The sequence below is a fragment of the Prionailurus viverrinus genome, chromosome B2 (genome assembly GCF_022837055.1).
Source record: "Prionailurus viverrinus isolate Anna chromosome B2, UM_Priviv_1.0, whole genome shotgun sequence".
Classification (NCBI taxonomy): Eukaryota; Metazoa; Chordata; class Mammalia; order Carnivora; family Felidae; genus Prionailurus; species Prionailurus viverrinus.
The window spans coordinates 150,775,081-150,790,766 of record NC_062565.1 but is presented as its reverse complement, the minus strand read 5'-3'; positions in this window follow the sequence as shown (position 1 = coordinate 150,790,766).

Here is a 15,686-nt window from a genome sequence, read left to right as displayed (position 1 = left end):
GGGGCCGGGGCCGGGGCCGGGGCGGGGGTCGAGGGGCGGGAGGGGCGGGGTTCGGACGCTGCTGGGTTCCGATGGCGCTGGTTTGCCGGGGGCCGGGTTCCGACGCGGCTGGGTTGGAACGCGTGGGTCTGGGTTCCGACGGTGCTGGGCTGGAGGGTGCCGGACTGCGGGGATGCTGGGTTTGCAGGGTTCTGGGTTCTGACGGGCGGGGCCGGGTTCGGAGGGTGCTAGGTTCGAACAGGGGGGGCTGGGTTCCGACAATTGGGGTTTGCAGGGTGCTGGGTTCCGACGGGCGGGGCTGGGCTCCGAGGGGTGGTGCCGGGTTCGCACGGGCGGGGCTGGTCTGGGACGGATGGGTGTGGGCAGTCCAGGGTGGAGGGACAGAAGAAGGCAGGCAAAACTCCCCGGGGGCGGGTTGGAGGGCGCGGGAGTCTGGCAGGTACTGACCTATGTATGCAGCAGGGCCTGTGTCCTGCTCCCTTGTCACCCCGCCCGGTTTCCCGCGGGTGTCTCTTGGTCACTAATGGATCCCATCCGGGGCGATTCCCTTTTTGTTGGGGTCAAATCAGAGCGCACCTCTTGGAGCTGCTTTCTTCTGAGGAGGGTGAATTATCATGGTGTGTGCGTGTATTTCAGAGATGAGGTTTGTGAAACCCTTGCCGTGCTCTGGGCGGCGAGCCTCTCCTCTGCTCTCCTGTTGAGGCCTCCACGCTGTTGTCCGCTATTTCCATGCAGGGCAGGGTGAAGCTGGGGTGTCCAGCTCCCCTGGTGTGTGTCCACTCAGATAACACATCTTTTCTCAGGCAAATGACGTCTACAAAACCCCACAGACGCAGAGCACGGAGTTTGCAAACTTAAAATGACAGAGAGGGTCATTTGACCTTCCCTTTTTCCCCCCGACGGTGAAGCCTCTAAGTGTCCCGCTCCATGTGGAGACCTAAAATTGATTTCAGTAGCAAGTTTTCTAAATTTTAGGAATGTTTGTCTCGTTAGCTGCTTCCTCTTTAACTGCCCCCTAGCCCTACCCCCCCGCCCCTCAAAAGTGTTTTTCTGGCTGCAGAACACATTCCAACAGACTATGTCCTCCGTGCCACACATACAGGTGAAGTTGGTTTCTTATATGATCTGCGATGTGCTGTATGTAACAAAAAGCCTTCGTCTCTGAAATGCCAAAGCTAAGTAATGAAAATAGTGAGTTCTATTTGACAAAGCCTCTTTATTTTTGTCATTACTCCGTCTTCCAGTGTGGAGATAGTTTTTCTCTCCACCAATCGGGTTTCTTCTTTTGTAGGAGAGAAGAGAACCCGATCATGCCTGCTGGGTTTTGTCTTCGGCTTTCTTTTCTACTGTACTTGTACAGTAGAGCTACATAAGGAGGCTTTTCAGCAGAGAAGCCTGAGGTGTTGAACCAGTGCCATGGGGGAATGAATTCTTGCATAGTTCTGTCGTCTTCCTTCTCAAAATCAGAGCGTGGTGATTTGCAGAGCAGCCTACGTGTACGAATGCCGTCTTCATGTTCTGGCATTCTGTTCCTTTATACTTTGAAGTTCTGGCGCTGCTCTCTTGACCCAAGTTGTGTTTCCTTTTGGTTTGGTTTTGTGTTCGTAGGGACCATCAGGGGGCCAGTGCCGCTCAGAACTGTCTGGCTAGGTTCCCCACGTGCCCTGCGCGTCATTAGCCACAGTGTCAGCGGAGGTCCGACAGTAAGAGCTTTATTCCTGATGGTGCTATTACCAAGAGTGACTTCGCCCTTAAAGAATTACGTAGCTTGCCAAACTGGCGAGTAGGTCGCTGGGGTCCAAAGTAAGTGCACTACAGTGTTGCTGGAGGAAGCTCAGTATCACAAGAAGATAAGCACCAGCGCCCTGCGGTGTTATTCTTGTCATAAAAAATGCACAAAATGTAGGGCGCACACAAAATGCCTGCAGGGTGACACGGGACACGCCGAAGGCTCTTAGTCAGTGTTAATTATTACAGTTTTCATGAATCTCATCAAAAGTCCCCCTCTGTATGTTGTGAGAGTGGTATAGTAACATCCAAACTACAATTCATAGTAGATCCCAACCAGCATGAGTTTATTGACAAAGGTTTAAAAGCAACCTGAGGGGCGCCTGGGTGGCGCAGTCTGTTAAGCGACCGACTTCAGCCAGGTCACGATCTCGCGGTCCGGGAGTTCGAGCCCCGCGTCGGGCTCTGGGCTGATGGCTCAGAGCCTGGAGCCTGTTTCCGATTCTGTGTCTCCCTCTCTCTCTGCCCCTCCCCCGTTCATGCTCTGTCTCTCTCTGTCCCAAAAATAAATAAACGTTGGAAAAAAAAAAATTAAAAAAAAAAAAATAAAAGCAACCTGAAATCCACAGAACACCCACAGTTCGTAAGTCGTGACGAACCGGTGTCTGTTTAGGCCATGACAGTGTTCAGGCTGGCATTCTTCCGCTAACGGTCATTGTCCAAGACCTCAAGATAATATACTGAGACCTGTGTTACTTTTGATGCTACGTTATAAAAGTAAGTAGACACGATCTTCTATTTTCAGCGTACTGCTGAGTTCTGGTACGTTTAAGAAATCGGATTTAAGTGCTAGTCAAGAGATGCTGCATACAAATGAATTCATTATTTATTATTCTTTCTTATTTATTTATTTATGAAACAATTTATTATTGACCCCACCTTATGGACAGAGAATCAGAGAAGTGACATCAGACAGTAGGCTGAAGGTGAGCCAAGCTACATCGGGCGAGTCCTTAAAAGGGAGATCTTTTTCATCTATGGGTCTCTTTTAAGATGTATTTTCCACTTTGTATTTAGCTTTTGGTTTTCTTTTTTTAAACTATTATTTTATTTTCAGTTACACTATTAAAAAAGTAAGAGCTCCTGCCTAAATCTGCATTGATCTACAAATATTTCTAAATATCTCTGTCTTGGGGTGCCTGGGGGACTCAGCCAGTGGAGCGTCCGGCTTCCGCTCAGGTCACGATCTCACGGTTCGTGGGTTCAAGCCCCGTGTCGGGCTCTGTGCTGACAGCTTGGAGCCTGGAGCCTGCTTCGGATTCTGTGTCTCCCTCGCTCTCTTGCTCTCTCTCTCTCTCTCTCTCTCTCTCTCTCTCTCTCTCAAAAATAAATACACATTTTTAAAAAAATTTTTTTTTCAACGTTTATTTTATTTTTGGGACAGAGAGAGACAGAGCATGAACGGGGGAGGGGCAGAGAGAGAGGGAGACACAGAATCGGAAACAGGCTCCAGGCTCTGAGCCATCAGCCCAGAGCCTGACGCGGGGCTCGAACTCACGGACCGCGAGATCGTGACCTGGCTGAAGTCGGACGCTTAACCGACTGTGCCACCCAGGCGCCCCAATACACATTTTTTAAAAAAAGTAAATATCTCTGTGTAAAACTTAAATCTGCTTAAAACTTTAAAGTACAATGTAATGGGACTAAATGTATGAGAACAAATAAATAATGATATTTTAAAATTCTGGTTAAGCTCTGAACTTAAAAAAAATTTTAATATTTTTTAATATTTTAAAATTTTTAAATATTACAGAAACCAGGTTCCAAGACCAACCAAATGTAATAAACCTATTCCTGCCTCAATTTTCACAAGCTCTGGAAAATAGAAAATGCCAAGAGAAAGATTAGGAGCTCAATCCATCTCAGAAGTACAAAGGGTACAAACATATCAACTATGTTTCGTGACCTACAGGTCATTTCATTTTCTAGCCACTAATAAACTTCCTATTTTAGTAAATTAATCACATTTTGAACTATTTTAATCCTATAATCATCCAGATCATCTATGAGCACTTTGGCTAGATCCGTTAGCTCAGAGGATGGTCTTCCAATAAAACTTCAAGCGGAGGGATGTGATAAAGTTACAAAAAGCAAACTTTCTGGGTGAACTGCCTGCCACGCTCTCTGCGAGGTTAGTTACTATGGAAAGTTAAATAACCAGACTCTTCCTCTGCCTAAGCCATGGCTAGGAGGTCAATGTTGTTCAGTTAGTTTAAGAAAAGGGAGAGATTCCAGAGGAATGGTCTCCGGAAGTAAGTAGGGTACCTGTTACTTCACTGATAAACAGAGGAACGTAGCTGCAAATTCTTTCTGCGTTGTATTCCCAGGTTGTTGATGGTTAACTTTCAGGTTACCTGGTAGAATTTTCAGGAAACGAGTTTTCATAGAGAAAGCAGAGATACAAAAAGAACTTAAAATAGGAATTTAATCTTACCAACTCTAACGTCTGTGGTTCAGTGTGACTGCTAGCATTTTATAAATTAGGATAATGCTGCAAAACCTACCAAATCTTAAATAGACAAGATACTTACACAGGATGCAAAGGAAATAGATGGGGTGTGTGTGTGTGTGTGTGTGTGTGTGTGAGACGTTAGACGGGAATCATACCTTGTGAACACTGGTCACTTGCCCTTAATGTGTTGGACAATCGCTTCATGTAACTTTGGTTTACGTGAGGCCCCCTTAGTGCCCAGGACCCGTCTTACTGAGTCTGTTTCTGTTCCCCGCTCCCAGTATTGAGTGCAGCACGGTGCTTTGCACGTAAGCAACGTTTGCTGAGTAACTGCAGACTGCAGCAGAGGCCGCTGTGGGGTGTGGCACACCCTCCACGGTCACCAGCCCTCAGTCAAGTGAGTGATCTTTGCAAGGCTGGACTCCACAGCACGAAAGCCACATTTTCCACCCAGCCTTTCGCCTGTTCTCTAGATGAGAAAAGGTAGGGTCTCGACAGTGGGGCCAGAAGGAGAACGTGTGTCTGCCTCGTCCCTGGGTCTCGATCTACTGAGCGGCTTTAACGTGACTCCGTCCACTGGCTGCCATTGATTCAAAAGAAGCGAAGAGAATGCGGGAGACGTTATGAAAGGCAGGTTCTAAGGTGAGCTAAATGTAATAAGCCGGATTCCAGCCCCAATGTGCGTAGGCTGTGGGAAATATAAAGTATCAAGGAAAAGATTAGGAATGTAACAGACCTCAGGAAAGCAAATGGCACAGATATGTCAGCTATGACTCTCTACAGCTCGTGCCGTTTCCTCCTAGAAAGTGGGTACGATGTAGAAATATATAAATAAACAGTGCCATACAGTTACTTATATAAATGTATAAATTATATATCATTGTACAGTACATGTTGTATGCTGATATACAGAATATGTATAATTTTGCTAGAAAAGAATTTTTAAATTTTTTAAATGTTTATTTATTTATTTATTTTTGAGATGGAGACAGAGCATGAGCAGGAGAGGGGCAGAGAGAGGGGGAGACACAGAAGCGGAAGCAGGCTCCAGGCTCCGAGCCATCAGCACAGAGCCCGACACGGGGCTTGAACTGACGGAGTATGAGATCGTAACCTGAGCCGAAGTCGGACACTTAACCGACTGAGCCACCCAGGCGTCCTGCTAGAAAACATTTTTCAATGCAAACTCCCATTAAAGTTTATTTAAACAAGTAAAAACACAGGCCAAATGAAGGAAGCATGGACGTAAATGCTTTACCAGCAGTAAAAACTGGAGAAACCAAGAGAACTGAATGTTGAGAAACATGTTGTTCATGGGAAACCCAAAAGTGGAATAGCTCAGGACTTTGCCCCGGCCTCTCCTTTATCCACCAGCATCTCTGGAAATCAAAAGTACCAAACTATAAGTGTTTGCTTTTGGAAATGCAGTGCAACATCAACATTTTTAAAAGTGCTTGGGGTGCCTGGGGGGCTCAGTCGGTTGAGCGTCCGACTTCAGCTCAAGTCAGGATCTCACGGTCCGTGAGTTCGAGCCCCATGTCGGGCTCTGTGCTGACAGCTCAGACCCTGGAGCCTGTTTCAGATTCTGTGTCTCCCTCTCTCTCTGGCCCTCCCCTGCTCTCTCTCTCTCTCATAAATAAACGTTTAAAAGGTTTTTAAAAAGTGCTAATGTTGCAAAATTTTGTGAAAAGTGAAAATCGTGGCCTAAGGCTTCGGTCAGGATGGCGTTGTGTTTGTGCTGGAAACGCCGGTGCCATGCACATGCACCTGTTCTGAATAGACACCAATGAGAGGAGGAAGACAGAGAAAATGTAAAATTAGAGGGTACCTGAAACTACGCAGACATCGCTGAGGATCCGCATCTGGACAGAAGTGCACAGCAGTGGGAAGGAGCTGGAGGGGCCATCCTGCTGGACCCGGGGCCCCGAGCAGGCAGATCCCGGAAGGAATTGAGGTCCCGTAGGGTAGTGGGGATGACAGTGCCCACGGGGAGAGGAGGAAACACTGACCCAGCCTTCTGACCGGAGGTGAGCTAAGCCAGGCGGTGGTGTATCTGGACGCCTCCTGCCAGGACAGCATGTCTTGCTCCAGGGTGAGGGCCCCACTCGGACCAGGTCAAGGCCTTTGTTAGCCAGAGGGAGGCAGGGGCACTGCGAGAGTGGGAGAGAGAGACTGCGAGAATCACCACCTAGGATGAGCTGACCGGCCCCAAATTCCAAAACGTGTGCAAAAACCAAATGCTAAAGGACCATCCAAAGCAGCAGTTGAAAGATGAATTCACTCCAGAGAAAACACAAATAATGAAACATTCCGAAAAGAGCTTTAAATACATGTATAGGAAACATAAAGAACTATATGATGAGATAATACTCATAGAAGGGGGTAAGAAATTGTGAAATAAAGAGCTGGCAGAAATAAGCATATATTTAAAAAGAACCAACTGGAAATCCTACAGATGATAAATGTAGCGATTGGCGGAAGCACAAAAGGAAGAAGAAACGCGCTGAGGGTCGCATCTGGAAAACAGAACGGTAAGAGGCTTTTGAAGATAGGGGTCCAATGAGGGACAAGAGCAATGGGCTAGGAGAGCTCAGTCTACTCTAATTAGAATTCCAGAGAAGCAGGGGCGCCTGGGTGGTGCAGTCGGTTAAGCGTCCGACTTCAGCCAGGTCACGATCTCTCGGTCTGTGAGTTTGAGCCCCGCGTCAGGCTCTGGGCTGACGGCTCGGAGCCTGGAGCCTGTTTCCGATTCTGTGTCTCCCTCTCTCTCTGCCCCTCCCCCGTTCATGCTCTGTCTCTCTCTGTCCCAAAAATAAATAAACGTTGAAAAAAAAAAAAAAAAAAGAATTCCGGAGAAGCGAAGAGAATGGCAGAGAAACATAATTAAAGCAATAAAAGGTGGGAATTTTCCAGAGTGTCAGAAACACATGAGTCTTCACATTGAAAGTGCTCTCAAACATCAAGCAGGATGAAAGAACGTACCCCCCCCCCCCCACCACCACCTGGTATAGAGCAGTGAGACCGCCAGGCCAAGGTCAAAGTGGAAATGTTAATAATTACTTCAGACTACAGATGTGGGAAAAAGGATAGAATCAGAGAGAGAACCTAGAAACCACGCCCCTCGTGTGTGAGGGGCAAACCATAGAAGAGGAAGCTGGGGCTCGGACAGGTGTATTTCCGGACACCCTTGCCCCTGCTCACTTCACTGTCCCCCTGACCCTTACCAGCGTGGGCTTGAACGGCACTGGTCCGCTTACACGTAGATTTTTTACAGTCCCGCACCACAAATGTATTCTGTCTTCCTTGAGATGTTCTCGATCACATTCACGTTTCTCTCACCTTATTGTGAGACGACATTATATCATGTGTATAATATGCAGTATGTGTTAGCTGTTACGTAATCAGAAGGCTTCTGGCCAACAGTAGGCTACCAGTGGAGAAGGTTTGGGGAAGTCAAAAATCAGCACATATTTCTGACTCTGAGACACTGGCGTGCCTGACCCCTGCATTGATCAAGGGTCAACTGTGTTCTAACACCGCCATAATTTGAAAACAATTGCTTTTCAGTCATCAACTATTAAGTCTGTGTTCACATTTCAGAGGACTTTTTATTTTTTTATTTTTTATTATTTTTTTTAGATGTTTATTTGGAGAGAAACTGTGTGCACACAGTGGGGAGAGGGACAGAGGGAGAGAGAGAGAGAGAGGGAGAGAGAATCCTAAGCAGGCTCTGTGCTCAGCAAAGAGCCTGATGCGGGGTTCTATCCCACATCCCTGGGATTGTGACCTTAGCCAAAATCAAGAGTCGGGCACTCAACCAACTGAGCCACCCTGGCGCCCCCAGAGCATTTATTAAACCTACACATTCGCTCAGCCCTAGACACAGAATCAAGATCCAGAATCTGTGCATTTGACGTCTCCCTGAGTGATTCCAGTAGGTCTGACAACCGCTGGCTTAGATGACATTTTAGATCCTTCTTGACCTTGAGGCTGTGATACACACATCTGCAATCACACCTAGGTGAGGCTGTCTCCCTCATGTCACTGAACCAGGATGGGAATCCCTTCTGCACCTGTTATCTAGGCTTTGGGATGAGAAAGTAGCATGGGGGTGGGGGTGACAAATTCCCAAGTTTGACATCTATCCCATAACACTAATCGTAGGACAGTGTGAGGGGATCATTATAGCTGAGACCTGGTTTCTGCCGGTGAGAAATGAACATCAGGGTGGCGATTACCCGACCGCCCACACGCAGACCCCCCACACAGTCCAAATTAAAGTACGTGGATGTACTCGCCCAGTGTCCACGGCTACAGAGATGTTTTCATCCTGATTCGAACGCTGGCACCATAGGGGTTAAAAATGTATGTGACAACAAGGGACGTGCAGGGAGGTTTTTTTTTAATAGACGTGGACATAAGTGAAACAGCACAGAAGTATTCGTGCTTATGTGTGTGGAAAAAAAGAAACACGGTAAAATTTTAACTTTTTATGCGTATTTTTAATTATTAAAAGACACTGCATTAGCAATTCCATTTGTTCAGAACATCGCAGCAAAGCCTGCAAGGTCTTGGGACGGATGTAGGCGAGAGAATGCTGTCGTAAATATCTGACTGGGTGGTGGTCATTTGGGCTGTGAAGTATGATCCCTGTGTTCATGACAGCGCAATGTCTGTGACGAATTTGGTACGTTAGTGTGAATTTTTAAACTGTTTTCTACATGTGGGAGAAGACATGTGCTCCTCTCCCCTGCCCCAAACTACGAAACCGCCTTTCCAGTCCTTTCTGTCCCCAAGACTCACGAGTGTCTCATTGCCGATCCCCTCCCCTTTGCCTCTTTCTCCAGCCCGCACCCCCCACCCCCGGCCCGTCACATGCCTTTTCCAACTCGGGGGCTTGTCACCCGGATCTCACGGTTGTCCCCAACTCCCTCCTTTTTCACTTTGCGTGTCCTTCCGGTTTCCTGACGCTGGCAGTCCTCTGTCGCAGTGCCCTCCTGGGGTCTTATTGCACCGTCCCCTCGATGTCAAACCTGTCCGATCTTCCTAATGCACCACTGCAATCATGTCACAGCGATTTTCACCCTGACGACACCCTCACAGTCAGTCAGCTCAGCCCAGCTCGTTTTGTTAGCTCAGTTTCCTAGTATTTCACAGGTGAGTTCAAATAAATCGCTCCCTCTCCGTCTTGCGAACTTGCCTCTGCTCCCCCACCTCCCCAGCTTTGCTCGAATCTTCCCTCCACTGGGAAGACCCCCTCTCGTGCCCACTCGGTGAAATCCTAACCATTTCCCTAGACATCAGTGCTGTTGGCTGGTTTTGATTTTCCTCTACTGAGCACCAGAATGTCACCTTCCACCCCTGTGATGTCAGGCACGGCCACATGACTTGTTCCGGGTAACGAGACGGTGCGGAAGCAGGGTGTCGCTTCCGGGTGGAAGGGTTTAAGAGCCGGTGAGTGACCGGCCAGCTCTGTCTTCCTTGGCTGCAGTGCCCGTGCAGGAGCGGGGGAGCCTCGACACGGAGCAGCCCAGTCTCAGCCACGACCAGCCCTGCAGGGCCACCGGGCCCCACGGTGGGTGTTAAGCCCTGGAAGTGGGGGGTGGCTACTACCGTGGGACAACTTGCGCCACCACACAAGTGCTGAGCACGGTCTTAGGCTCACACAGACCTGAGGTTGAGTGTCACCTGCCCGCCGTTGGCCGTGAGTGGCCAAGCGTCCCTCTGAAACCCAGTTTTCTCATCTGAGCAATTGGCGGGATGCTCAGGACCCTGAAAGTTAAGCGAGCTGCATGCTTGCAATATCCAGCCTCAATGGCCAGTTTCAATGTCAGTGTTGAGATCTTCCCCCTTCCTGGCGTTGCAAGTGTACAAACGCTGATGTAATTTCAGAGAAGATGATTTATTTGGTCTTCTGCTGTTTGTAGGGTAATTACAAGACTACACAAATTTTCTGCCCAGTGTTTTCGCTGAAGTGTAATCTCTCTCTCTCTTTTTTAATGTTTATCTATTTAGTTTTGGGGGGAGAGAGAGAGCATGAGAGCTCGAGCAGGGGAGGGGCAGAGGGAGAGAGAGAGAGAGAGAGAGAGAGAGAGAGAGAGAGTCCCAAGCAGGCTCCACACTGGCAGTGTGGTTCTCGAGCCCGTGAACTGTGAGCTCATGGGCTGAGCCGAAATCAAGAGTTGGACAGTTAACCAACTGAGCCACCCAGGTGCCCCAAAGTATAATCTCTTCTATTTTTTAAAAGAGATTTATTTATTCATTTACAATTTTTTGGATGTTTATTTAATTTTGAGAGGGAGAGAGAGAACTCGAGCAGGGAGGGACGGAGAAAGAGGCAGACACAATCCGAAGCAGGCTCCAGGCTCCGAGCTGTCAGCACAGAGCCTGACGTGGGGCTCGAACCCACGAACCGTGAGATCGTGACCTGAGCTGAAGTCAGACACTCAACCAACGGAGCCACTCAGGCGCCCCACCCCTAATCTCTTCTAAAGTAAGGCACAGATACATATTTCTTTTTCAGATAGTTAATGAGGCAAAATGTATAATTAATTTGGTTAAATTATTGCATTCTAATATTCATGTCTTTCTAAAACAAACCTCAGGTGGAATTTTTACCTAAATTGAAAAATCTATTTAAAAACAATTATCAGAAAAGTAAAAAATAATAGAATAAAAAAATGTTTGTTGTTCAAATATGTCTCCAGTTACTTTTGACCTGAATATCTAACTGTTTTGAAATATATGACAGATTTTTATTTCAAGGGTTTTTGTTTGTTTGATGCAGATTTGCCTAAGTATTAAGGATGAAATGAATAAACATACCTTCATTATAGAGGTTGCAATTTCCTTGAGAAACTTAAGACATCACTAGCATCTTTGTTTTTATTTATTTTTTTAAATGTTTGTTTATTTTTGAGAGAGACAGAGACAGAATGTGAGTGGGTTAGGGACAGAGAGAGAAGGAGACAGAATCCGAAGCAGGCTCCAGGCTCTGAGCTGTCAGCACAGAGCCCAAAATGGGGCTCGAACCCATGAACCCTGAGATCATGACCTGAGCCGAAGTCGGACGCTTAACCGACAGAGTCACCCAGGTGCCCCACTGCCATCTTTTAAAACACTAACCTCAACAGTGAGTTTTGGGAGAATTTTCAATGCTTCTACACTTCCATTTGGATTGGGATGCCAGAAATTGATCCTTTTGTTTCAATAATAAGATTTTTTTCAAGGAGGAAATTTTAACTGTTTATTTCCCACACTTATTTTTTTTTAAATCTTTTTAAATGTTTCTTTATTTTTGGAGGGGAGAGAGAGAGAGAGGGAGAGGCACAGAGAGAGGGAGACACAGAATCCGAAGCAGGCTCCAGGCTCCGAGCTGTCAGCACAGAGCCCAAGGCGGGGCTCGAACCCACGAACCCTGAGATCACGACCTGAGCCAAAGTAGGACACTTACCTGACTGAGCCACCCAGGGGCCCCGAAAAAATAAAATATTAAAAGGGGCTGTAGCTGGGGTGCCTGGGTGCCTCTGTTGGTTAAGCGTCCAACTCTTGATCTCAGCTCAGGTCATGATCTCACGGTTCATGAGTTTGATCCCTGAGACAGGTTCTGCAGTGTGGAGCTTGCTTGGGATTCTCTCTTTCTTCCTCTCTCCCTGCACCTCCCCCACTCGACCACACTCTCTCTCTCTCTCTCTCTCTCTCTCTCTCTCTCTCAAAAATAAGTAAATAAACTTAAAAGGGGGGGGGACTGTAGCCAAGAGTGTACACAACAAAGTATCCGACAGACATATGCCCAATTATGGGTGAAATAATTATGTTCTAGCTAAAAACTATTTGTTTAAATATAGAAATTCATGAAGAGACGTCCCTTGTTCCAAGACTAATGCCAACATGTTACTATTATTATTTTTTTAGTCAAATAATGTGGTTTACTTGTTGCAGGACAATTTAAGGGGTGGCGAAGCAGGGTGAGTTCCATATTAAAAAAAGTACATTCTAAATACTTTTAGTCTTGTACGACTTTCTACACCACAAGTCCACATTTTCACAAGTGACCCTTATTTCTGAGGTCACATACACCTTGCATTAATAGGAACAAAGGTTAATATTTTAAGCCGGGGATCCAGCCTGCTTGCTGTTTTTAAATGGTTGAAAAAAATCAAAATGAGAGGTGACACATGACGAAACACTAATTTAAAGCCTAGATATGTACAGTATTAGCTAACAAATAGGGATAAAGTCACAGAAGTAAAAGAAGAGGGAGTCGGGGCGCCTGGGTGGCGCAGTCGGTTAAGCGTCCGACTTCAGCCAGGTCACGATCTCGCGGTCCGGGAGTTCGAGCCCCGCGTCGGGCTCTGGGCTGATGGCTCAGAGCCTGGAGCCTGTTTCGGATTCTGTGTCTCCCTCTCTCTCTGCCCCTCCCCCGTTCCTGCTCTGTCTCTCTCTGTCCCAAAAAATAAATAAACGTTGAAAAAAAAAATTAAAAAAAAAAACAAGAAGAGGGAGTATCTGATTCTCATCAGGCTTGACTTCACCGTACTTGTCAAAAACAAAAAGGCCTCAGATTTCACAGCTCTTCTGGGAGGGCAAGGATAGTTGGCCCAGAAGAAAGAGTTTTAGTCCAAAATGAGATTCTCGAAGTTTTCTACTGGCAAACCAAGAATTCAATGTTTGGAAACATCTGTAATTAGGACTCTTTCTGAAAGGTCCAGCAAGGTGGCCACGGGAAAGCCCCTGACGTATTTGGACAATTTGATAAGCAAGGTGTAGGGTCAAGAACCGAGCCCAGGCTGGGCCCCCGAGGGACAGCTGTAGGGGCAGAAGCTGAATTACTGTCTTTAGCTTCCAAGTGCACTGACTCAGAGTGAAGCAGACAGTAGCTGTGTATGCAGTTCTGCGTATATCCTGGGGAAAAGCACCGTGGTGAATTAATGAGGACACTCAGCGGGTCCCGGGGAAGGGCACGGAGCGCGGAGCAGGAATCTCACCCCACGGAAGCCAAGGCTGGACCACACTCACCTGGGTCTCTGCCTGCAGGTGCAACAGCGTCGGGATCCTGGCTCCTTCTCGTTCTTTCCCGTCTCTTCCCTTCCCAGGCCACTGCCGCGCTTGGTAAGAGCCTCTCCCCCGAACTGCCACATCATGCTTGCTGTCACACTCATGTTTCTCCTAATATAGGACCCTAGGGGTACTTGTAACCTTTATGTTGAAGTCACATAGGCGTACAGCTCAGTTAACCTCACACGAACGTACCAGTTTATAAAACAAAACAAAACGACCGAATATTCCTAACACCCCGGAAGCCCCCCTCACATCTCTTCTCAGTGAGTCCCCTCCATTCCTCGTCAAAGTGAAACACTATCCTGATTCATCACAGATTAATTTGCCTTGTTTCAGAAATATATAAAAACAGAATCAAAGTGGGGGTGGGGCTTTTTCATATTAACTGCTGGGCACAATCCCATCATAGGATCTGCAGTCATTTCTACCGTTAGAGAACATTTGGATGATTACCAGTTTCTCCCAGTTGAGAGTCGTGCTGCTCTGGGGGCGCCTGGGGGGCTCGGTCAGTGGAGCATCCGACTCTTGATTTCAGCTCGGGTCGTGATCCCAGGATCGTGGGATTAGGTCCTGCATCAGGCCCTGCACTGAGCATGGAGCCTGCTTAAGATTCTCTCTGTCTCTGTCTCTGTCTCTCCCTCTGCCTCTCTCCCCCACTCATGTGCTCTCGCTCTCTCTCTAAAACACTAAAAATTAAAATTAAAAAAAGGATAGTGCCGAATAGTTTTGTAGGAGCCTTTACGCGCACCACGAGTAGGCGTGTTGGCTGGGTGTGTGCCTGGGGCGTCATTGCTAAGGTCACAGTGCACACAAGCACACACATTCAGTGGATACCGCCTGTTTTCCAGAATGCCCGAACCACTGCACGTTCCCGTCAGCATGGTAACAGCTGGTGTTGTCTGTTTGTAGCCATTCTGGTGTCTGTATCGTGATATCTTATTATTTTAATTCTCGTTTTTATGAGAATTACCATCTTTTCACATATTTATGGACCATTTGGATATCCTATTTTGTGAAGTGCCTCTTGAAGTCTTTTGCTTATTAAAAACAATTTTTTTAATGTTTATTCACTTTTTTTGAGAGAGAGAGAGTGAGCAGGGAAGGAGCAGAGAGAGGGGGACACAGAATCCGAAGCAGGCTCCAGGCTCCGAGCTGCCAGCACAGAGCCCAACGTGGGGCTGGAACCCATGAACCGTGAGATCATGACCTGAGCCGAAGTTGGATGCTTCATTGACTGAGCCACCCAGGCGTCCCTAGGATATAATTATTAAACTGAAAAGTTGTAGTTAAAAATAGAACATATCTTGCTTTTCTATACCAATTAAAAATGTAAAACTTCATAGCCAATTTGAGAAGTTTTAAGTTGAAAACATTTATGTTTGAGTTTTATTGAGATGTCAGGATTCTACGCAAGTCTGGATGTCTGGATGGAGAAATATTTACAAAACATGTATCTGGGAGGGGAGAAAAAGGATCAAACTGATATGTGTAATTCACTGTATGTTAATTATACCTCAATAAAGCAAAGAAGAAGATTCTACTTATCTGCAACCCAAATCATGTTATATACACAGCAAATGTCGTGTGCTTGGTCAGAGTGGTTTCCTGTTGTGGTTTTCACTTCTTGAGGTGGTTGCGCTGAGGAAAAATCTGGTTACTTTTTTCTTTCTGATCCTTTTTTAAGACATTTAATTTTGGCAATTTTGCTTCTTTAAAAAAAATGGTGTACATTTTGGAAGTAAATCAGAGCCATCAACACTGGGAATAAAACCATGTATTCCTCTTGTGTAAAATCTTTCTCCATGTCTAAAAATAAGCTACAATGCTAAGTTTAAATACAACTTTAAAAAAAGTGTTTCCCGGTTAGGAAAAAGAAACAAAAAAAAAAAAACCCTGCAGAAATGTACATATAACAATGACTTATAAAATTTGTTCAGAAATCGAATTTTTTCAGTTAGATTACCAAATTATCAACATTTTTGTATATAATATTATTAGCTTTACAAGCAAGAAAACTGCACAGCGTGCCCGATTCAGGCGTCACATGCTGCAGCATTAAAAGTCAAGTGGTCTGAAGAGGTGAGAGATCACGGGGACAGAAGTGGTTCCTGCTTGGCCTCGCGTTCTAAAGCGGTGACCCAACACTTTAAGGATGTCCCTGACACATGCTATAATTTTGATTCTACTGCTCATTTACTTTCTTTCTTTTTTTTTAAATTTTTATTTTTGAGACAGAGAGAGACAGAGCATGAGCAGGGGAGGGGCAGAGAGAGAGGGAGACACAGAATCCGAAGCAGGTTCCAGGCTCCGAGCCATCAGCGCAGAGCCCGATGCGGGGCTCGAACTCACAGACTGTGAGATCATGACCTGAGCTGAAGTCGGACGC